Here is a 25,154-nt window from a genome sequence, read left to right on the forward strand (position 1 = left end):
TTAACCTTGTCGGGATCAACATCAATACCCTTTTGACTGACGATGAAGCCTAAGAGATTTCTTGATCGGACCTTAAAGGTGAATTTGTTTGGGTTCAAGCAGAGTTTGTATTTTCTCAAATGCTGAAACAGTTTTGAAAGATGCTCAACATGATCTTCCTCAATATTTGACTTTGCTATCATATCATCTACATATACATCAATCTCTTTATGCATCATGTCATGAAAAAGAGTAGTGATAGCTCGTTGATAGGTGGCACCAACATTCTTCAAGCCGAAAGGCATTACTATGTAGTAAAATATGCCCCAAGGTTTAATAAAAGCTATTTTATCCATATCTTCGGGCGCCATTTTGATTTGATTGTAACCGGAAAATCCATCCATGAAAGAGAAGACCTTGAACTCTGTGGTGGTGTTGACCAACATGTCAATGTGTGGCAGAGGAAAGTTATCCTTAGGACTGGATTTATTTTGATCTTTGTAGTCAAGTACATGCAAACCTTCCCGTCCTTCTTGGAAGTTGGCATAATGTTGGCCAACCACTGCAGATACTCTGATGTGACAATGAGACCTGCATCAATCTGCTTTTGCACTTCCTCTTTGATTTTGACCGCCATGTCTGGACGAGTTCTTCTTAACTTTTTCTTGATCGGTGGGCACTCTAGCCTCAACGGTAAGCGATTCTCCACAATATCGGTGTCCAACCCTAACATGTCTTGGTATGACCAAGCAAACACATCGGTGTATTCTCGAAGAAGCTCTATCATCCTCTCTTTGACCTCTGGCGCGAGCAGTGCTCCAACTTTGACTTCATTAGTATCCTCTTCAGACCTCAAGTTAATTACTTCCACATGCTCTTTGAATGGCTGAATGGTCTTTTCTTCATTTTCGAGCAGTCTAGAGATTTCATCTGGAATGTCTTCCTCTTCTTCTTCTTCCGCTTCGTACATAGGGAATTAAAAGTTTCAAGAGGGAATATGGTCATTGGTTTTAATGGATATGTCATGAATTAATCCTCACATGTGATTTTATGCTTGGTTTAGAAACAAATAAAAGTGGGAAGTTGTGTGCAGCTATATGAAAGTGTTTATTTGTTTATTTTAGATTATCATTTTCCAAAACAAAATACAGCAAAACAATAAAAACAACAATATGGAAACAAAATAACATTTTCATTGATTTAATTCTTGAAACACAAGCCCAAACATTGTCACTTTCACCTTAGGCATAACAAAAGGATTTTTTGAAAAGAAAACGGACAACAAAATATTACTTTGAAATGTGAACAACAACAGGAACATCAACAGAGATCCAATTTTGGAAAATCACTCAGCGGGCTATGAAGTTGGTCGGAACATCTTTAGGATTGTCTTCCATAATGGCATTGGCTTCAGCTGCTTCGTCTTCTGACCCAGGGATATATTCAAGTTCTCTATGCTGAGGAAAGTAGAAAGGAACATATGCATCTTCTGCCTCGAGATCGTATTCAGGATCGTTGCAGTAGGGTTCCCATGCTGAATCATCATCCTCATTGATGGAACTAACTTCTGGAAAAGTGGGATTGATGAACCCTCTAATATGGAAAGTTTCTTTGATTGAACGGACATATTTACTTCCTTCTCCAATCTTCTTGGAAGTAGGAGAAAAGAATAAACCCTCTCGGTGTTTGTTTTCTGTGAGATCCAAAATTGTTCCCCAACCATCGGTTATACCATTATTTACTAGTCGTTGTGCATCCTTGAATGAAGATATGGATACTCCTCTTTTGACATCTTTGTCAATCAAAGAAAGGGCTTGGAATTGAGTTCTAATAGATTCTTTAGGTTCAAGATAAGAGACAGATGATAAGTGACTCACAACTAGTGCTTGCTCCCCATAGACTGTCACTAGCTTCCCGTTCTTTACAAATTTAAGCCTCTGATGCAGAATGGAAGTGACTGCCCCAACTTCATGGATCCAAGGACGACCTAATAAAAAACTATACGCAACTTCTATGTCTATCACCTAGAATGTTATCTCGAAAGTATGAGGTCCGATGGTCATAGGAAGGTTGACTTTTCCAATGAATGTTTTTCATGGAACCATCAAAAGCTTTGACAATAATCCTGCTACTCTTCATAGGAGAACCTTGAAAAGAAAGTCTGGAAAGTTTCGACTTTAACATGACATTGAGAGACGAGCTTGTATCCACGAACACACTTGACAAAGAGTCATTCATACAATTGATTGAGATATTTAGTGCCATGTTATGATTTCTTTCTTCTTCGGGGAGTTCTTCATTAATGAAACTTAAGTTGTTGCAGGCTGTGATGTTAGCAACAATACCATCAAACTATCCGACCGTCACATCATGGTCTACATAGGCTTGTTCTAAGACTTTCTGCAAAGCTTCACGGTGAGCTTCAACGTTCATCAACAAAGATAACACATATATCTTGGAAGGTGTATGCAGTAATTGTTCCACCATATTATATTGACTTTTCCTGATGATCTTCAACACCTCTTTATCATCACTTTTTGGATTCATGCTGTCAGATTCGCCACCGGTTCAAAAGGGATCTCAACATGAGCCTGCTTTCCTGCTGCAACATCCTAAATCCTTTTTGCAAATATACACCCACTCCTTGTGATCCAGCTTACGTCATCGATGTTAAAAATGGAGGGTAGAGGAACCTCCTTTTCATTCTCCATCATTGTAGCATTGAACTTGTAAGGCACGACTTTATCAGGTTGGTAGGGAACTGGGCCCGGTAAGTTAAGGACTAGAGGAGTCACATAAATCTTCCGACTTTCATAAGTGATCTATATAGGCTCGAAGTTGTTGAACTGAGGAATTTTGACATTCACTTCATTGTCACTATTGACTATATTGACCTGATTATAATCTCTGGCTTGGTAGGATACAATGTAACCTTGGGCCATTTGATCCTGGAGATTCGTTACAACAGTTAGGCATCCTTGAGAGTTCTTGGAACAAACCTTGCATGAGGCGTAGTTATGTGGAGCAATAAAACCATTCTTGCTATATCTGACGTGTTTCTTTACTAAGTTCTCACCCAACAACCGTACATCATAGATCCAGAAACTGCCCGGGTAACCATATACCATGTTAATTGAGGATGAACCATGTTGCAGTAGAGGATTAACTTGAACATTGGGGTTCATATCCTTAAATGAAAGTATACCACTCTTGATGAGCCTTTGAACATCTGACTTTAGACCAAAACAATTTTCAATGTTGTATCCTGGTGCCCCTTGATGGTAAGCACAAAATTGATCTGCCTTGTACCAATAGGGGAGATCCTTTGGCATGGGTGGTGGATACCTTGTCTGGACATGATTTTTAGCTAGAAGTGCAGAAAAAAATTCTGCATATGACGTTGGGTTATGATCAAACTGGGTCCATTTTTTAATAAGATTTTGATTGTTGAATTGAGAGCGGGCCTGTTGTGGAGGTTGTTGATGTTGTTGATTTGATGGTTGTTGTTGAACATGTTGTTGTTGCTGATGTTGTTGAGGATACTATTGTTGATGTTGATACAAGAACTGTGGTTGATAAATTGGCGCTACCATTGATGGGCTAATGATTGGTGAAACGTCTGCAACATGTTGATACTTTCTTATTTGTCTGCCATATGAAACGACACTAACATTCGATTATTTCTTCTTGGAGAAATGATTGGCGAATTTATGAACATGACTAGAAGCGCCGACTTCCTTAGTCAAACGTCCCTCTCAGACTGCTTCCTCAAGTCGTATGCCTATTTTTACCATCTTGGTGGAATCACTGGGTGTGTTGGCGATCATGCGATCATAGTAGAATGAACTCAGAGTTTTCAAAAATATTTTAGTCATCTTTTTCTCTTCAAGTGGATTGAAAATCTGTGTAGCAATTTCACGCCACCTTTGAGCATATTCCTTGAAACTCTCTTTGTCTTTCTGAGACATGGCCCTGAGTTAATCTCTGTCCGGAGCCATATCTACATTATATTTGTATTAACAAACAAAAGCATCAGCACGGTCGTTGAAAGTACGAATCTTTGCACTGTCCAAGCCCATGTACCACTTAAGAGCGACACCAATTAAACTGTCTTGAAAGTAGTGGATCAGAAGCTAATGGTTGTCAGTATGAGTGGACATCTTCCTAGCATACATTAACAAATTACTTTGAGGACATGAATTTCCTTTGTATTTCTCAAAGTTTGGTACTTTGAATTTGGGCGGAATTTGAACATTAGGAACCAACCAGAGTTCGGAAGCGCTCTTGCCAAAAAGATCCTTACCTCGAAGAGTGTTGATTTCCCCTTCCATTTCTAAGAACTGATCTTGAAATCCATCTAATCTTTCATCTACTCTCACAACTTTGCTTGGAGCAGCGTGATAAATGTTTTCTTCATTATAAGGAGTCGTATACACCACAAGAGGAGGTACAAACATCATAATAGTCACTACTAGAGCATCAGTGTTTTCAGGGTCGTATCCAGTTGGAATATAACCCTGAGGCATGCCCCAAGGGAAACCGGGTGACGTGTGATATTGTTGATCATTTACGTGCGCCACTAGAATGGGCGTCGAGACGTTCTCAAAGATTGTTGTTCATTGCAATGGATCTTGAGAATTGTTCGATACATTTCTAGGTGAAGTGCTTCTGCAATAGTTGTTGGTGTAGGGGTCTTCTCTGAACCACTGAATGGTAATTTGTTAGAGGCTGGAAAACCAAACCAATAAGAGTATTCTTCTAGAGTAGGCATAAGCTGGTAGTCTGGAAATGTGAAGCAATGGTAGAGTGGCTCATAAAACTGTACCAGGGTGTTGAGAACTCCATCTTCAACCTTGGTCTTCAAGTTACCCACAAGTTTTCCATACCGAGCTCTGAAATCCTCTGGACTAACTATCATAGAACCAAGCTTCCATTTTACCTATTGATATTTGCAAAATAAAACTATTGAGTTTCTTGGTTTTTATGCAAAAAGGTTTTTATGGATGCATAAATGCATGAATACATGTTTCACAAATACGGGTTTAGGGTTTTGACGTTAAGCACGAAGCTAAGGGTCTAACCATCCCACAATGTATAAACTAATGGGTTTATTTTGTACCTATAGAATAAGGTTCTAAAGTGGTCCCCAGAGTCATTGATCCATCTTTCGGATATTATCGATTTAACAACTTGCTCGCAGACCAATAATATTCTCAAGAGAAACTCGTATGAGTGTAGAATCGCGTAACAATTACCTCGGATCTTACACCTGGATAATCTCCGCACTACATCCTAAAAAGGCTTAGAGGGGTTGAAAGGGTTCTAAAGGTCCTCAGTTTCTTAGACTCCTAGGTCAAAGATAATAATGCCACTACGATTTACTCGCAACAACAAATATTACCATCAAAGGTGTCTCCACTGAGCAGGGTTATATCATATGTTAATCATGCTTATGATTACTCCAGACATGTAACTTTAATTATACCACCATCCTATCTTATTTGTATTCTCTAGTCCGGGATAGGATTTCCTCACCACTTATAGATCTCCATAATGATACCCAAGCAAACATGGCAACAAATAATAATAATAATAATAATAATAATAATAATAATAATCATAATAATAATAATAATAAACACATATAAACAAGTTAGGTATCACCCACTTAATATTATGTCCCTAGTGAAGTCGTCATTTCTGTCGCGGTGAAGAATCGGAGACCAAACTATTGATTAGAATTAACTCATGAATCAAAATATCATCACTGAACTTTAATTTATCCAAGGGAAGGGGAAAATATTCAAAAATAACCCAATATGTATATGTAAAGCTAGAAAATTAAACTTAAGCTAAGCAAAAAGGGGGGGGGGGAGATTCTAAGGTACGAGTGTGTGTTATGAAAAGGGAAGGTATTAACACCCTAATCATCTGTAGTTCTCTACAGGAACCTTTTAAATATATGTGTTTGCTTTAAAATTGTTTTCTATTTGATTAGGGAGATGAAAAAAAGAACATCTTTTTATTGTTTGATGATTTGGAAAGACATTAAGTCTTATGCCTACGTACCCGTGAAGGGTGAAGGATGAAAACCTCGTAGTTCGGGTTCAAAAGTAAGAAGGGATTTATTGGGGTTGATTTTATGAGAAAGAGACAAATTGTTATCTTAAGGAGAAAACTCACTTTTAAACCACCACAAACATGTGGAAGATAGATCTTTGCATCAAATTGAAAGAAGGGCTCTCACTTGGATATAGAATCAACAAGTATGCCACATACCTCTTCCAAATGGAAAATAATCAATATCAATCTCAACAATGTTATGGGGTGGGAGATTTAAATCTCAACTAGGGATGACTCATGTCTAATCCTTTTATGAAAAGGTTTTAAACATGGAAAAGTCAAAGTGGCAAAAGGGTTTGGATAAAGTTTGTGTTTTTTTTTTTTTGGTCTTATGAAAAGATCTTTGAATATGCTTAAGTGTTTTGAAGAATTTGATTAAGAAATAAAAGGGAAAACAATGACCTAAGTCAAAGTTTATTATGAAAATGATTATAAGAAGGAGAGAGAGAATGCTAAGGTTTATATTGAGGGGAACCTAAGATTGTATCTAGAAGTTTTGGATAAAGGGGAAGCAAATCTGTATAGGATGCAAATGAACACAAACATGCAAAATGACAAGAATGTCATGATTCCTTTCCCTTGGATATAAATAATAACAAGGTTGAACATGCATTAACATTAAGGTATAAAATATGGATAAATACAATGGAAATCACAAGGTGAGTGAGGTACGGATGACAATATTGATCATGGTTTTTAGGCATTGAGACAAACATAAACAAGACATGATGAAGTTTCACATAAAATCACAAGACACAACACATTGATGGTGAAGACAAAATAATATTTGACATGGTAAATGCATTCATTGGTACATGGTAAACACAACATGAAGCAATTTAGGTCAAACATGCATCACGTTATAAGTCTTCATAAAATAAACATTAAACTTGAATCAAAGTTCATGATAAGACTAAGCTTAAGTGGAAACCCTAATCATGCATCAAGATGCTTCAAAAGATTCATCTAAACAAAACCCTAAGTTTCATCTAAATAATCAATCACTATTATTTTAAAACAAAGCCATTTAATCATGGTATAATGCTCAAAATATGACCATGTTTAAGCAAACAAAATGCTACCAACATCAAACAAGTCCTAAACAAATATACATTGGTCACACAAACATCTATGATCACTTAGAACAAGGAAACAATGAAAGAAAATTCATTAAAAGGCCTAAAAATAACATAAAATACACAAGTTTTCTACCTAATAAAAATGGTCAAAATAAATATTATTTTTTGGGTTTTTTGTGGATTCATAAAATAGAGGGGATAAATAACAAGTGCGCACAAATTCATTCAAAAATAATTAATTTTGGATATAGAAATAAATGCATGAAGATGTGTAGAAAACCATTAAAAATAATGGTAAAAAAGAAGGAAAGTGTGGCTAAGGGGGTTTGAACCTTGGACCTGGTGGTTGCAGGAGAAAACACTAACCACTAGGCCAAGCACTAGGTGATGTTAGCATGATGCGTGTGATACATAATATATTAAGGCTGAATGCAAAAGATTTAAAAAAATAAAAGAAACAAAAAATAATATATTAAGGCCTAATGTCAGAAACAATATCACGAATCTTGATTCCATCATAAGATGCCATCTTAGCCACCACATGCTTATCAATCCCCTTGGAATTGGCTGACCTATCATTCAATACCCCACCACACGTGTGAGCACCAACCTATCTCTTCATTCTATATGTATGTTTATTCCCAACCTTACTAACAAGTTCCAAAAAGATACATTAGCCCTTGCAAACTACCCACTCTAACCTTGTCATTTTTTACATACTTTAACTCTCTCCCATTTAATACTGACCATTCAGTATTTGCCTCCTTAAATTCATCAAGTGATACAAACTCCAATCCCACTTTGAACTTGTAATTATTTTCCGGCTCCTCCATCTTAAACCTAGGATACCTTGGTCCACTCTCTTGATCTGAAGCATCAGGATCACTGCTTCCGAGCTCATCACTAGCATAATTGGTTTCCATCTCATCATTAACAACACTAGACGAACCTACAATATCATCATGAATTCTTAATTTCTATGAAGTATTATTATGCTTCCTTTCTATTTATTTTAGCCTTTGATCCCTATTTGGAGTATCAAAGCCATCATCCAACCCAAGAGCCCTCTTGATCAGTCACCATTTACATTGAGTTTTCATTACTGATCCGATACGAAACAGAGGCATTTGAGACACTGTGCAAGCATTTATGGTACATTTTGAGTTAGTTTTACTTCTGTCATTTTATTTACGCATTTTTAATCTTTGTTGTGTTTTACTTTTTATTGTCGTGATTTTATGCGTGGGATAGCTGTGTTTTTGTCCTACAGATCCAGGTAGAAGAACCAGAGAACTCAAAACGAGACAATGCGAGATTCTGACAAGCAAAGGAGCAGAAAACCCCAGTACAGGAGGCCTGACACGGGCACCCGTGTCACCTGACACGGACCGTGTCAGGGCAAGGGAAGACAAGTGAAGAAAACAATAGCCTGACACGGCCACCCATGTCAGCTGACACGGGCCGTGTCAGGCAAGATCCTCAACCGTGTCACCCCTGCCATGGGGCATGTTAGCCAAAACAGTAGGCTGACACGGACACCCGTGTCAGCCCAAGCCCAAAAATCCAGTTTTCTCGGGCTTTTCGTTCGTCGGGCTTTCTAGAGACATCTTTGGACCTGTCCAACTGCTGCTAGGAATTTTCACTATAAAAGAAGGTCTTCTGCCAAAGGAAAAATCATCTTGGAATACAGTAAAACATAGTATTGTGAAGCAATCAAGTATTACAGAGATCAAGGCACTCGGAGAGCTGAAGATATTCATGAGCGGGAGCGATTGAAGATCAAAGTCATCCAATTACTTGTAATGTGTAATTTTTATCTTGAATTTGTTTTAAACAATATGAGTAGCTAAACCCCCCAATGCTAGGGGGTGTCCCTGATTTAGAATTGTAACGAATTTGAGTTTACATTTGCATTTATAATATTGTTTTTACGGTAACCTTTGGATGTGTTTATTGCTTTCTCTTTCGGACCAATCGAGATTGATTTGTGGTTATTAATTAGGCTGGACCACCATTGATAAGGTTTTCATAAGGTTAATCTACAGTAGATATCACCTAGGACTAGGGACACAGGAATTAGGGTAGATTGATTAAAGGTTTTCTCACAAGGACTTGGCAGAAAATACCTTTGAGAACTGGTAGTAATTGATATTTGTTGATGCAAAAGTGATTCAGAGTTGTTACAGGGATAAATCACACACCTTCCCTGGCATTGTTCCTTTTTCTCTATAAACCCTTATTTTCATCTTTCTTTACCTTTACTTTTATTACTACATTTTTACACTTAAAAACCAAATTTATACTTTTTGTTTAATTGAATGATAACTTAAACTTAATATTAACTTGCAGTCCTTAAGATCGACATTCGGGGAATTTCCCCATCATTACTATAAAAGGAAAAATAGTACACTTGCTATTTTCCCAATCAAGTTTTTGGCGCCGTTGCCGGGGACTGCCAAAAATATAGAGTTTAATTTTATTTCAATTACAATTTTGTTGCTCTGCAATAAAATTATTTTTCTGTCATTTATAATTTACTGATTTGTGTATGCGAGGAGAACCCTCAGCTGAATTTCTTTTTGACGCAGAGATCGAGAGAACCCTTCACCGAAGACGTAGAGAACAAAGAGTGGATTCTACAGAAGAAAGCACCTCTGATCACTCAAAAGTCAAGGAACCAATGGCTGAAGTTCCTCGAATTCCACCTCCTCCACCTCCTGAAAGACTCCTGGGTGACTATGGAGGTGCAAATGCACCGGGTGATCGACTGACCATTGTTAACCAACTGGTGAATGTGACGAATTTTCAACTACATCCTAGCACGATCAATCAATTGGAAAGAAAACCTTTCACCGTAAGGTTAATGAAGATGCCAACAAACACCTGCAAAGATTTCTGACCATGAGCACCACCTTGAAAATTGATGGTCATACTGATGAAGCAAAAACAATTAAGAATGTTCCCGTTCACTTTAGCTGAAGAGGTGGAAGAATGGTTCTATTCTCTCCCTGCCGGTAGTATCACTTCCTGGGAGGATATGGAAACTACATTCTTAAATGAGTACTTTCCAGCCTCAGTATTCCTGAGAAAAAGGTATGAAATTCTTAATTTCAAACAGAAAGATGGTGAATCATTGGGAGACACTTACAAAAGATTCAAAAGGATATTAGTCGCGTGTCCCACTCATAATATGGATCAGACCGAACAAATGCAGATGTTCGTTAATGGGATGAAAATAAAAACAAAATAGTTAATTGATACAGCAGCCGGTGGCTCAACAAATTTCTCAACAGCCACTGGTATCAAGAGGATTATTGAAGCAATAGCTGCCAATGAGCATCTAGAGCTATATGACAGATGTACCAGTCAGCCAGATGGGGTGATTGATCTAAAATTAGAGACAAATAAAATCCGTCTGGAAGACACTATTGCTGCCGAAGTAGACAAAAAGCTGAAAGCTATGAATATAGGTACTCAACAGATAGCGCAGGTTCAGTCAGCTTAGGAGAGCACTTGTGAAATTTGTAATGGACCTCATCACACAGTCTATTGCTTTGTGACTCCCCAACAAATTGAAGAGATCAAATTCTTGAAGCAGAATAATCCTTATTCTAACACTTACAACCCAGGTTGGAAGAATCATCCAAACTTCTCCTGGAAAGATCAGAGAGGGAATGCTCCGCAACAAGGTACAGGGCAATATTAGACTCAGTATCAACAACAGCAGCAACAACAAGAGGCACCTAAAAAGGCTGAATGGGAGATTGCCATTGAAAAGTTAGCAGCCCACAGCATACAGTTTCAAGAAGAAACAAGGACTAATCAGAAAAACACCACAACCTCCATTAAAAATCTTGAAGTTCAAATGGGACAAATAGCACAACAGTTAGCTTCAAACTCTTAAGCCCTGGGCACCCTACCTAGTGGTACAGTGACAAATCCGCGGGAACATAACATTGTTAACGCTGTCACAACCAGAAGTGAAAAATCAACATGAGAAGAATTTTGAGAAGTTCCTGGAGTTGTTCAAAAAACTCGAAATCAATATCCCTTTTTCTGAAGCATTGGAACAAATGCCAATATATGTCAGGTTCATGAAAGACATAATTTCCAAGAAGCATTCCACTGACACGGAACCGATCATCCTGACTGAAACATGCAGTTCCATTCTCCAGGGCATGAAAATCCCAGTGAAAAAGAAAGACAGGGGATCAGTTACTATTCCTTGCACTATTGGTGATAGAAAATTCAAGAAGGCTCTGATTGACTTAGGAGCAAGTGTAAGCTTAACGCCACTGTCCATCTATAAGAAATTAGGCATCGATTTTGTTCAAGATACTTGAATGACACTTCAGTTTGCGGATCGCTCTGTTAGGCGGACCTATGGTATTGTGGAAGATGTTCTTGTAAAAATTGACAAGTTTGTCTTCCCAGTTGACTTTGTCATTCTGGAAATGCCGGAGGATGAGGAGTTTCCTCTCATATTGGGAAGACTTTCTTGGAAACAGAACGCTGTATGATAGATATTGAGGAAGGAACTATGACCCTCAAGGTCTATGATGAAGAGTTAGATAGATGTGAGGAACACAATGCAATACAAAGATGATATCGGCACAAGCAACACCATAGAGATAATCGACCAAGTAATTGCTCAAGAAAGTGAACAACATAGACCCCAGTCACCACTAAACCGGATCTTAAGCTTATCCATTTTTGAAAGTAATTAAGATGAAGAAGAGCCTGAGGTGCTTGCTATGATGGAAAAACATTTTGAATGGATTAGATCTAGACCACACCGGTTTGAAGATCTAAGACCACCACCATCTGATGTCACTGAAGAACCAAAAAAAGGGGTGAATCTGAAGCAGTTACCTACAAATCTGAAGTATGTATTTCTAGACACTGAAAAAAAATGTCCAACTATCGTTAATGCTAGTCTACAGAGTGTCCAAGAGGCAGAAATCATTCAAGTGCTTAAAAAATACAAGGGTGCAATCGGATGGGCAATTGAAGACTTAAAAGGTATAAGCCCGACTGTGTGCATGCACAAGATCTTAATGGAAGATGATCACAAACCGGTAGTGCAACCACAACGAAGACTTAACCCAGCCATAAAAGAAGTGGTGCGCAAAGAAGTTGTAAAACTCTTGGATGCGGGCCTAATCTACCCTATCTCCGATAGCTCTTGGGTAAGTCCAGTCCACGTGGTACCAAAAAAAGGGGGCACAACGGTAATAAAAAATGAAAAGAATAAGTTAATTCCAACCCGAATGTTACAGGTTGGAAAGTGTGCATCGATTACAGAAGACTAAAAATGGCAACAAGGAAGGATCACTTCTTATTACCATTCATTGATCAAATGCTGGAAAGGTTAGAAGGACACGATTACTATTGTTTCCTAGATGGTTAATCGGGGTACAACCAGATTGTGGTTGCCCCTGAAGACCAAGAGAAGACTGCATTCCCATGCCCCTATGGTATTTTTGCTTATAGAAGGATGTCATTTGGATTGTGCAACGTACCAGCCACCTTTCAAAGGTGTATGACTTCAATCTTTGTTGATATGCTCGAAAAGCATATGGAAGTATTTATGGATGACTTTTCAGTATTCGGTTCTTCATTTGATAATTGTTTGACTAACTTGTCACTTGTGTTAGAAAAATGCCAGCAAACAAATTTGATCCTGAATTGGGAAAAATGTCACTTCTTGGTCCGGGAAGGAATAGTCTTGGGACACAAGATCTCTAACAAAGGTATCAAAGTGGACATAGCAAAAGTGGAGGTAATAGCAAATTTACCACCACAGGTAAACGAAAAAGGCATCCGAAGTTTCTTAGGACATGCGGGTTTCTACCGCAGGTTCATAAAAGATTCCTCCAAGATTGCCAAACCACTGACTAGTCTGTTGGTAAAAGATACCCCGTTCTTATTTGACAAGGAATGCAGGAAAGCCTTCGAGGCCTTGAAGAAGGAGCTGGTGTCAGCGCCCATAGTTATTTCCCCAGATTGGTCTCTTCCTTTTGAGATAATTTGTGATGCGAGTGATAACACACTAGGGGCAGTACTAGGGCAACGCAAGGAGAAACTCTTACATGTAATCTATTATGCAAGCCACATACTAAACCCTGCTCAAATGAACTATGCAACCACGGAAAAAGAACTCCTGGCGGTGGTATACGTGTTTGATAAGTTCATATCCTATCTGCTAGGATCAAAGGTAATTGTATATACTGACCATTCTGCTTTAAAATATATTTTTGCCAAACAGGAATCAAAGCCAAGGCTGCTGCGATAGATCATACTACTACAAGAATTCGACCTGGAGATCAGACACGAAAAGGGTAGTGAAAACACTGTTGCTGATCACTTGTCTCGGATGACTCCGATTCAAGAAACAGAAGAAATGCACCCCATCAGAGATGAGTTCACGGACGAACATATTCTAGCCGTTACACATATCCCATGGTTTGCCGATTACGCGAACTTTGTGGTAGGTGGACTGATACCTGATGAGTTTGACTCTAACAGACGAAAAAAGTTTTTGCATGATTGCAGGTTCTATGTGTGGGACGATCCATTCTTTTACAAGAAAGGATTAAATGGCCTAGTCAGGAGATGTGTTCCAGAGGAAGAGCAGAGGGACATCTTAAAAGCCTGTCATAACTCAGAATATGGAGGACATTTTAGTGGAGACAGGACCGTAGCCAAAGTCCTCCAGTCTCGATTGTACTGGCCTACACTGTTCAAAGTTGCACAAGTAGTGGTAAAATAGTGCGACAGATGTCAGAGAACAAGCAACATATCCAAAAGAAATCAGATACCTCAGAATGCCATGTTAGAGGTCGAACTATTCGATGTATGGGGGATAGATTTTATGGGAACCTTCCCACCTTCCTTTAGAAAGCAATACATTCTGGTTGCGGTTGACTATGTGTCAAAATGGGTGGAAGCAGTGGCACTTCCTACGAATGATGCAAAGGTGGTAATAAATTTCCTCAAGAATTGTATCTTCGCACGGTTTGGGGTACCAAAAGCACTAATTAGTGACGAAGGTACCCATTTCCTAAATAAGTTAATGGAGAACCTAATGCGGAAATACAATGTCAAGCATAGAATCGCCACACCATACCACCCTCAGACTAGTGGACAGGTTGAGGTATCCAATCGGCAAATCAAGCAAATCCTAGAAAAGACCGTCAGTGCCTCACGAAAAGATTGGTCAATCAAGCTCGATGATGCACTCTGGGCATACCGAACAACATTCAAAACATCAATAGGTATGTCCCCGTATCAGTTAGTATATGGTAAAGCTTGTCACCTACCACTCGAACTTGAGCATAGGGCGTTTTGGGCCACAAAATTCCTCAACTATGATCTTTCCAAAGCAGGTAAATCACGGATCCTCCAATTACAAGAGCTGGAAAAATTTAGAAATCGAGCGTATGAGAATGCCAAGATATACAAAGAGCAAACCAAAACCTGGCATGACAAGCGCATTCAGAAGAAAGACCTTCAGGAAGGACAATTGGTGTTATTATTCAACTCAAGGTTGAAGCTCTTCCCAGGGAAACTAAGGTAACGATGGTCGGGACCCTTTGAGATACATAAAGTATTTGCGTATGGAGCCATTGAACTAAGAAATCAAGCAAACGGAGACACGTTCAAGGTGAATGGGCAGAGATTTAAACCGTACATACAAGACCAGGAGGGTGGTCCAATCGAAAAAATCCGTCTCACCTAAGCAGACGGAGAACCGTCGAGCCATGCGACGTTAGACGAAGCGCTTAGTGGGAGGCAACCCACGCTTTTTATTTCTAATCAATTGTTTGTGTCTGTAGGTTTATACAGGGGCTCTACAAGGAGGGAACATCTCATAGCCAGAGGAACCAGCAGTTGAACCGACGAGAAAACCAAAAAACGGCCAAAAGGACAGCCTGACACGGCCACCCGTGTCGGCTGACACGGGCCGTGTCAGGAGAGGAAAAAAAGCAACGATGAAATGGAAAAATAGTGGCCTGACAAGGCCACCCGTGTCAGCTGACACGAGCCATGTCAGGAGCACTGAAAGAAAAAGAAAGTTTTGATTTGGGAAACAGTAGCCTGACACAGGCGGCCGTGTCAAGAGCACTAAAGGAAAATGCTGAAATTGGTGAATCCAGTAGCCTGACACAGCCACCCGTGTCAGGCAGCCGAAATTTTTGATTTTTTTTGAAAATTTTGATTTTAGTCAATACATATGGATTGGTACATCTTATTTCACTTTTTACATTTTTGATCTTTCCACTTTCATCATCCTTCCTTCATCTTCTTCTTCTTCTTAGTCTTTCTTTTTATCAATGAGTTGAAGGTTGATAAGTTAGCATTGATTAGAGAGACTTAATCTTCCTTGATTCAAATCTAATTCATCTTGATCAATTCGTCAAATGAATGGCTTTGCATTAAGGATAGGTTGTCTTCTAAATCATGCAAAAAGCTTAAACCAATACAAGATCAATTCTCTTTTCCTTTTTGGCATGGAAAGTTGTTGGAACTTGGTTCACTAATCAAGACTTCTAACTTGTATTGTTGCCTACATTATTATTGACCAGCCTCAGATAGTTGTGACTTCTACATAAGTCCAATTACGATTGCTTAACATAGTGCTAAATTTGCCTTATGGCACACTAACCATTAACAACTAACATTTACTTTTTGTTCTTTACTTTTATGCAATTTACTATTCTTGCACATATTATCCATTTGCTTTTCTCTTTGCTCACTTGAGCACATGTTTATGTCAATGCCATTTGTCTTTTGCTCACTTGAGCACATAATTGTGTATATATTTTTGTGCTTGTGTTTTGTTTTGATTGTTGAGAACCAAATGCAAAGAAATGGACTTAGATTCTAGGACATTCCCTATGCAAAATTGGAGTAAAAGGACCTTAATGATGAATATGGACCAAATCTCTAAACTCACTCTTGTCCATCCTTGGTTTACTTCATGAAACTTTTGATGTTTGTGCTTTTGTGCTAGGGAATTCTATAAGAGCTCAAATGGGAGGGCCATTGCCATGTTCATCCAAAGTGAAAGACACAAGACACATTGAGGATCTCTTAAGAGACTTGTTTGATTGCTTGAGCTTACTATTATTGTGATCCCTTATTCCAAAGGATAGGAGCTACTTGGATCATCTATATGATCTCAAGAGAGGAACTCCATTGTGGTTTTGTTTCTTTATCCCTCCTCTTTTTGCTTTGCTTAGGACTTTAGCCCTTCTTCTTCTTCTCTCCACTCTAACCTAAGCCAAAACTTTTTGCGCAAACATCTAACACTTGTTTTCAACATTAGAAACCTAAGCCTTATGCTTTTGATTTTAAAACCTGCTTTTCATAATACTTATTTGGAATTGAACCTTTAAGTCAACTTTGACCATTTTTGTATATACTTCTAAATATAACCCACTCAATTGTCTTTTTGTGGTTCCAATGGCCACTTTCTTAATCAAATTTTCCATAACCTTTAGCTATTAGGTTTGAGTTATCCTTGTGGTAGATGTAATACTCACCTATATCCTTAGTGATGGACAATGAGTCTTCCATGCTTATTATATGGTTAACCCCTCGCTAGCATGTTAAAGCTATCCTCATATGGTGGATTTGTGGTTTTAGGTAGAATTTTTTCCCTTTGATAACAAAAGACCTTAAGGCTTTAGGACCAATCAATTCACCAACTCATTTCCAGATTTTTACCCCGATCTACGCGGTTTGGATCCTAATCTTTTTAAAGATGGTACGTAGGTAATGGGTTTATCCATCCAAACACAAAATGTAAATAAACTTGTATATTCTCTTCTCATCTCTTCAATCATGTTTGCACAAATAAACTTTCACAAAATAACAACCTTGCAACAAGTATGAAAAGGGCTCCCTAGGAGTACCTAGGATGTTTTGGGTGCCTAACACCTTCCCATTACATAACCAACCCCCTTACCCATATCTCTGATTTCTCTTTTACTAGTTTTTGTTAAAACTTTTAGGTTTTTGTTCGCTTTCTAACCATTCCTTTGGATAAATAGAAGTGCGGTGGCGACTCGACTTGTATGGTTTACCTTAGATTTAGTCAATATCTCTAATGGTAACGAATACCCCGCTACACAAATCAAGGGGCTTGAGGATTGTTTCCCAAGGAAACCCTAATTCATCTGTTCATCAACTGTGCCTTGCTCATGAAGTAACCTCAACCCATTGTGAAATACAATCAAGGGAAGTTCTTTAATTCATCATTTCATGCATATTTGAACTTATTTGAATATCCTCAATCATCAATTCATCAAGATATGAGGTTTGGACTTGAGAAGTTGATCAGTCAATTCATCTGACTATTTTGAAATACAATGAGACCTAACTTTTTATGTGTTGGTCAAATGGAGATAACCCCAAGAGAAAAAATGTTCTTAACGACAACATGAACAACTTTAATGTTCATAAATAATTTATTTTAAGCTTGGAAGGTCATCATCCATTCCAAGACATTATAGGTCATTTTGACTGAAATCCAAATTTTGGGTCAACTTCCGAAGGATATAACTCCTTCATTTTTCATGATTTTTAGGTGAAATCAAATGCATTGGAAAGATTAAGATGTCTACTTAAAATGTTATGTTGATAAAAATTGCAAAATCTCAAAAGAAATACATGTGATAATGCAAAACATTATAGGTCACTTTGGACCAAATGCATTGTAATGTGAAAAAGTCCAACTTCAAGTGCCCATAAAATCTTCATCAAAAAACCAAATGATGCAAAATTTAAGTCCAAATTGATTTCCGCTAAAAGATCTACAACTTTTCTGTTGAAGATTTTGTCATTTGGAGCCTGCATCATTGAGACAGAAGGGCTTGAACTTTGGCCAATTTTGAAAATTCCACATATGCATGTTTTGCACCCTACACTTCAAGTTAAATTTTCACTAATTTCCAAGGCCCAAATTAAGTTTTGATTAACATAACATTTGTTCCTTATGTAATAAGCTTTCCAACCATTACTCATAAGGTTGCATTTTAATTTTGGACATTGCATTTTCGAAGACTTCAATGTAATAGTGCATTTTGTGAAAATCATTTCAATTGCCATGAATGAGCTGAAACAATCCAATATACACGTCCATTCTACTTACATTATGCACAAGCTTTGATTTCCAATTGGAATTGGGCCCTCCATGCGCCTGCACAGGCCCATGCATGGAGGCCCTTTCCATCCATGCACACGATTTGATCATGCAATTCAGCCTTGCTCATCTATAAATACAATGCCTTGGCCTCTCATTTCTTCAACCTGAAGGCGCCCCATATGCTGCTGAATTGAAATCCTAGCCATTACTAAAGGAACTATTGCATATCTCTTCAAATTTTTCAGATCTGAATTTTGATTTCATTGATCAATCTTCAGATCTCAAAGTTCCTAAACCTTCTCCTCTTGATCCATAGTGCTAACTGTTTGCAAAAGAATCCAAAGATCTTGACTCAAATCCTTGCAATTCAAAGGTTTTCTTCAACTGTATTTTGCTTCGAACCAACTTGTATAGTGTTCCATTTTCTTTGTTGTTGTGTGATCTGAAGTCCTCTGCATAGCGGCAACATTGCTATGCTTTCAATTTTTGAAAATCATTAAGTTCACTTGATCACCACAGAATTTCCATTTCTGATTTCTCTCAACCTAGAGATCTAGAATGGAATTGAGTGGTACAGGGGTGATGTACATCACCCCAGCTTTCGAATGATGCCTAGATCTATAAGACCCCAATTTTGACCCTAAGATCCCTCATGGCATCATAACATTGCATTTGCATTGCCTCAAGGATCTTTAGCATCTTGGTTCCCTTTGCCTTTGGCTTGAGTATGATCCAAGACACTTTGTGGGTTCTATTTAGATGATCAGTCAACACAAGGGAATGGCTTGAGATACTTCCAACAGGTTCTAAAGGGGTCTATTCGTCAGTCAAAACGTTAATCTTGAAGGAGCAAAAGTTTGTTCATGAGCTGTCATGCTCGCTAGGCGAGCAGAATGGGTCGCCTAGCGAGTCCCAAGAAAAGCCACCAGAATCACCTACGCTTAGAGGAATTTCTTGAACTGTCATGCTCGCTAGGCGAAGCCCACGTGTTTAAAAAAAAAAAGAACGAAAAAAAAACGAAAAAAAAAAATGAAAAACGAAAATAAATAAATAAATAAAATATAACAGAAAATTTTTGGACTTGGGCCTCTCTCATTTGAGCCCACAGGTCCACAAAAATCAGGTTATAAATTCAGAGTTTCAGTGAAACAAAAGGTAATTTTATTCCTATTACCCTGGCAGGGAAAAAGATAGTGAGAGAAGAGGTAACAGAGTTCAGAGCAACCTCCAGAGACTGAAGGGAACTCATCGGCAAAGAACCAATTCCCCCTCATATAAACCCTCAAATTGCTTTGCAAACCCAACCGGGCAATTCAATTTCATTCGATCTCTCCAGTCAGGTTTGCCTTATTCCCATTACTTTATGCTTTTCATTTGAATGCTCTTAATGTATGAGGTATTTTGGGTGAATTTGATACCCTTTTGATGCATGTGTTTGACAAGAGGTTTAGGCCTCCTACCCTTGGTTGCTTTTTGTGAGCTTTTTGTGAATTTTAATGGCATGATTCATGTGGTTACATTTTGATTTGGGGGCAACTCTTGATTACCCTATCTTGTTTCTCTAACCTGTTTGTTGAGTTTTGTTTTGTGAGAGCTCATATGACTCTTGCAGAGATGGTTTGCCTGGTGTTCCACTTTATTTGTGGGGTACCACCTAGAGGTCTATTCCGATTACCTGTACTGACTCTCTTTCTTTGATGGTGTTTAGCTTGGAAGAGTCTTTGGGTTTCTTATTTATCTAATTGTTGTTACTTCGGATCTTTATCCGTACGGTAGATCTCTCGATCCCTTTACTTTTCCCGCATGTTACCGATTTCTTAGGTTTCGTATAGCCTCTCGGGGCATGTCATAAGGTAGCGCGGTTCCTTCATCTAGGACTGCCTTTTTGTATGAGCATCCCTAAACACCCCAAACTCATTGATTTTTCTTCTCCTAAGAACACGTTATCTCCTTCTACTACAGGCGAGTAAGTCTCCAAAGGTCGAGCATCCGGTAGATTGCGTAGTAACGTCGTTCACCCCAAAACACAACCCTTACCCCATAGGTGGTCGAACTACGTTTTGCTCTGATTTTCGTCCCAGATGAGATACGTAGGCATAAGACGCGATGTCTTAGCGAGCACACTCCTCTTTAACCCATAGGTAGCCGAGCTACGAAGACTCTGATTCTCAGATTCAGATGAGATACGTATGCAGTGGATGCGACGTCCGTGCGAGTCATTTTCTTTTGACCCTTATTTTAGTAAGTAGTACATTAGATAAACATACACGCATTTCTCATCCCTTCAATCATGTTTGCACAAATAAATCTTCAAAAAAAAAAGCAACAACCTTTGCAACAAATGTGAAAAGGGCTCCCTAGGAGTACCTAGGATGCTTTGGGTGCCTAACACCTTCCCATTGCATAACCAACCCCCTTACCCAGATCTCTGACATTTTTACTAGTTTTTGATTCGATAAAACTTTTAGGTTTTTGTTCGCTTTATAACCATTCCTCTGGATAAATAGAAGTGCGGTGGCGACTCGACTTGTATGATTTACCTTGGATTTAGTCAATATCTCTAATGGTAACGAATACCCCGCTACAGGATCGTGCCATTTGGTTACCATTTTCATTTATGAAAATTTTGGTTTGGCCAGAGAATACGTGGCGCTGGCCATCGTCTGGTCTCCAGATCAGATCAGGACCCCCCATTTCTTTTTCCAGATCTAATCTCATCCACCCAACGTTATGACTTTTTATTTGGCTACGTGTGATTTATTTGACTGAAGCATATGGTGGATGCGCGCATGTAGTCCACATGATCTGCCAGCTCATTTAATGAGCTATCATTCAACGCTCCGTGTTTTTCCACATTTTCTAATTTCTGATTTTAATTTCTTTAATTTCTTTTAATTCCATTTTATTTCTAAAATTCATATCTCTCTCATTATTGGTCCAAAAATTATGGGACCAATTTCATTCTTCTCCTTTTAATTTCTACTTTCTAAAAATGATTTTTAATATTTTTTATTTTATAATTTGATATTTTTTAGTAATTTTCCCTTTCTTAGTTATGTTTAATTCATTTAAAATAGTTTTTGATATCAAAAAAATACAAAAATATTTTTCTAACCTCTTTGAATGATGATAGATCTATGAAAAATATTCTCATCAATTTATTAATTAATTTGAGATTTATTTGAGATTTTAGTTCAATTAGGTTATTTTTATGCATTTTTAATTGATTTAAAATAGTTTCTGACTTTTAAAAATGCTGAAATTTTTTGTCAAACTTTGTTTGACCTTATTAAACTTGGGATAATTCACTTGGACTTTTCAAAGTTAAGTTGAAGTGAATTTGAAGTTTGACCTTTCTTTATTTATTTTAATTCAAGTTTTATTTTAAATATTAAAAATACCAAAAATATTTTATTTGTTTCTTGACTTCTAATCTTCATCTTGCTTCTGTTTTCTATTGTTTGACCTTGATCTTCTCTATCTTTGGTCAACACTTGTTGATTAGTACATACCATTTCCATTAATGCACTTTAATTCTTCATCTTCTTCTTTTTCTTCTTTTTCTCTTTTGATCAATGAGTTAAAGGTTTATGGTTAGCATTGATACATGGAGGTTTAATCTTCTTTGATTCAAATCTAATTCATCTTGATCATGGATCAAGTGAATGGCTTTGCATTAAGGATAGATTGCTTCCTAAATCATGCAAAAGACCTAAATCAATACAAGATTATTTCTCATCTTCTTTTTGGCATGACAAGTTGTTGGAGTTTGATTCACTAATCAAGACCTCTAACTTGTGTTTTTGCCTACATTATTATTGACCGGCCTCAGATGGTTGTGACTTCTACATAAGTCCAATTACGATTGCTTAACATAGCGCTAAATTTGCCTTATGGCACACTAACCATTAACACTAACCATTAACTATTAACATTTAATTCTTGCACTTTACATTTATGCAATTTACTGTTCTTGTACATATTATTCATTTGCTCATTTGAGCACATGTTTATGTTAATGCAATTTTCCTTTTGCTCACTTGAGCATATAATTGTGTATATATTATTGTGCTTGTGTTTTGTTTTGATTGTTGTGGACCAAATGCAAAGAAATGGACAAATGGACTTAGTTTCTAGGACATTCCCTATGCAAATTGGAGTAAAAGGATCTTAATGTTGAAGATGGATTAGAAAGACCAAACCTCTAAACTCACTCTTGTCCATTCTTGATTTGCTTCATAAGACTCTTTGATGTGTGTGTGCTTTTGTGCTAGGGGATCCTATGAGATATCAAATTGAAGAATCATTTTCATGTTCATCCAAAGTGAAAGATACAAGAGGCATTGGGAATCTTCTAAGAAGCTTGTTTGATTATGTTGATTGCTTGAGCTTACAATTATTTTGCTTGCATATTCCAAAGGATGGGAGCTACTTGGATCATCAATATGATCCCAAGAGAGGAACTCCATTTGTGGTCTTGTTTCTTATCCCTTATCTCTTGTATGATTAGGACTTTAGCCTTTCTTCTTCTTCCTTCCACTCTAACCCAAGCCAAAACTTTTGCGCAAACATTTAACACTTCTTTTCAAACATTAGAAACCTAAGCCTTATGCTTTTGATTTTCAAACTTTCTTTTCATAACACTTATTTTGAATTGAATCTCTAAGTCAACTTTGACCATATTTTGTAAATACTTTTCATTGGTAAATACCACTCATTCAAATACCGTTTTTCTGGTTTCAATGGCCACTATCTTAATCAAACTTTTCATAACCTTTAGCTATTAGGTTTGAGTTATCCTTGAGGTAGATGTAATACTCACATATATCCTTAGTGATGGACAATGAGTCTTCCATGCTTATTATAGGGTTAACCCCTCACTAGCATGTTGAAGTTATCCTCACATGATGGATTTGTGGTTTTAGGTTGAGTTTTCTCCCTTGGATAACAAAAGACCTTAAGGCTTTTGGACCAATCAATTCACCAACTCATTTTGAGATTTTTACCCCGAACTACGAGGTTTTGATCCTAATCTTTTTTAAGATGGTACGTAGGCAATGGGTTTATCCATCCAAACACAAAATGTAAATAACTTGTATATTCTCTTCTCATCTCTTCAATCATGTTTGCACAAATAAACTTTCACAAAATACCAACCTTACAACAAATGTGAAAAGGGCTCCCTAGGAGTACCTATGATGTTTTGAGTGCTTAAAACCTTCCCATTGCATAACCAACCCCCTTACCCCGATCTCTGACATTTTTACTAGTTTTTGATTCGATAAAACTTTTAGGTTTTTGTTCGCTTTCTAACCATTCCTTTGGATAAATAGAAGTGCGGTGGCGGCTCGACTTGTATGGTTTAGCTTAGATTTAGTCAATATCTCTAATGGTAACGAATACCCCGCTACAGGTTATATTGAAGTCGGAGGTCCAAGGACCAATATTCATTACAAAGAAAATTTCTTTACATTGAAAAATAGATAAAGAAGCACTAGAAAGGGAGGTTGGCATTGATCTGAAGATACTTGGCATTAAGAAGCTCTAGACATTTTTCGCATAAAGATATCTTTGACCGTAGGAGTTTAGCGTCAGACTCAAGTTGTCGATCCTTTTCGATAAATTCCATTCCAAATGATAGCTCTTGAGCCATTAAAGCTGCGTCAAATTCCAAGAGTTGAGTTTTGCTCTTTTCGGCATCAGAGATCTTCACCTGAAGTTCTTCTATTTGTTTCCTCCAGGAAGCAATGTCACGGTTGTGAGCTTCGACCTTTTCATTGTTCTTCTGTTTGGTATGTTCCAATCCCATTTCCCTATTGGTAGATTCGGTGGCAACATCCCAGGCAGTAGCCTCAGAACCAGACTTCTCCTCATTTCCTCGGTGAGCTGAGGTAGCAATTTATGATCTGCAACAGCTTGGTCGATCATAGTTCCTATCTCCAAGATAACGTTTTCCACTTAAGGAGAAGCTTCTAACAGGCCGACTTGGCTGAGAAGAGCCTTTAGAGTCAAAGGGGTAGAGGGATCAGCCAGCAGCAACAGAAACAAGTCACCTTTGAAGACTTTGTCTTTGATCTTAGAAAGAACCTCGCCTGCAGGAGTGCTCGAAGGTTGATCTTCAGACACCGAAGTACTAAGGCTTTTGTCACAGGAACTTTCCCTGTAGTTTAGCAGAAATTTAAAATACTCAAGGGGTTGGATTCGTTTCAGGATAGCCATTTTTTCTGCAGAAAGACCCCCGATACTACTCGACGAAACATCGACCGTTGGAACATCATCCATAGTAGGAGTGACAGGAGTTTGAGTTTGAGCTTGCTCTTCACCTGCATTAGCCTCTCCCTCTTCAAAGCCTTCGTCATCATTAGGTTTTGTGATGGGGTTGCCTTTATTCGCCTCTTCCACAACCATATCTTCGACATCTCCACCTTCTCCCTGAGGATCTTTCGCTCCTTCAGCTGTATGTAAATCAGCCTCAGGGGTTTCCTCGTCTTCAGATAACTCATCCTCAACCATGGGGTCTGGATTGCCTCCAGCCCCACCTTCTTCGCTTGAATCAATTTCGTGACCAGAGTCGTTGGTTTGAGAATGTTGACTAGCAGTCTTCGATGGTGAAGCATCGAGGTCACCAGATGGAGGTTGGTTAATCTCACTTATAGACCCCTTTTCAGATGATGGTCGATAAGTAGGTTCGCCAACACTATTTAAAACATCAGGTGCAGAGACAGGCGCATAAGAGGTTGTCTTCTTGGTTTGAACGACAATGATTACACCACCCCGAAATCAATACGATCGAAAATTATAAATGGCTAAAGGAGGTAAAA

The sequence above is a fragment of the Lathyrus oleraceus genome, chromosome 5 (genome assembly GCF_024323335.1).
Source record: "Lathyrus oleraceus cultivar Zhongwan6 chromosome 5, CAAS_Psat_ZW6_1.0, whole genome shotgun sequence".
Classification (NCBI taxonomy): domain Eukaryota; kingdom Viridiplantae; phylum Streptophyta; class Magnoliopsida; order Fabales; family Fabaceae; genus Lathyrus; species Lathyrus oleraceus.